The 378-nt window shown below is 37.0% G+C and overlaps 1 long non-coding RNA gene across 1 annotated transcript in view; it reads right to left on the minus strand.

The window, feature by feature from the left end:
• The window catches only part of LOC149526533 (uncharacterized), a 50029-nt gene that overhangs the window by 25972 nt on the left and 23679 nt on the right, over positions 1-378 (minus strand). The gene's annotated exons all lie outside the window — the stretch shown is intronic.

The raw sequence follows: 378 nt of genomic DNA on the forward strand, positions 1-378 counted from the left end.
CCATCATTTCTTTGTCTTAAATCACCATATACCCGTGCATAATCAACATGCATGCATCCAGTCCTTTGATTCTTTGAAGATCTTGTTGCCACAAAATGTTTCTTATATTAACATTTGGTTTTCAAAACATATTCAAACTAAAATCATAATTCTTACCATTCCTCACTTGGATTTTGAAACCAAGCCACAAATCTCCTTCAAGCTTCCAATCTACACTTTGAATGGTAAGTAAGCACCAAGGCTCAACAAGGAAAAGGTAAGAAACCCATGGTTTCTCTTGAATCCTCACAAACCCGAGCCTCCCTCCATTTTCTCTATTTTTTTCTCTTTTCTTTCTTTTTTTTTCCTCTCGGGTGGAGCTCTCAAGGCAATTTCTCC

The sequence above is a fragment of the Theobroma umbraticum genome, unplaced genomic scaffold (assembly GCF_002168275.2).
Source record: "Theobroma umbraticum cultivar Fairchild unplaced genomic scaffold, ASM216827v3 scaffold_55.0, whole genome shotgun sequence".
Lineage (NCBI taxonomy): Eukaryota > Viridiplantae > Streptophyta > Magnoliopsida > Malvales > Malvaceae > Theobroma > Theobroma umbraticum.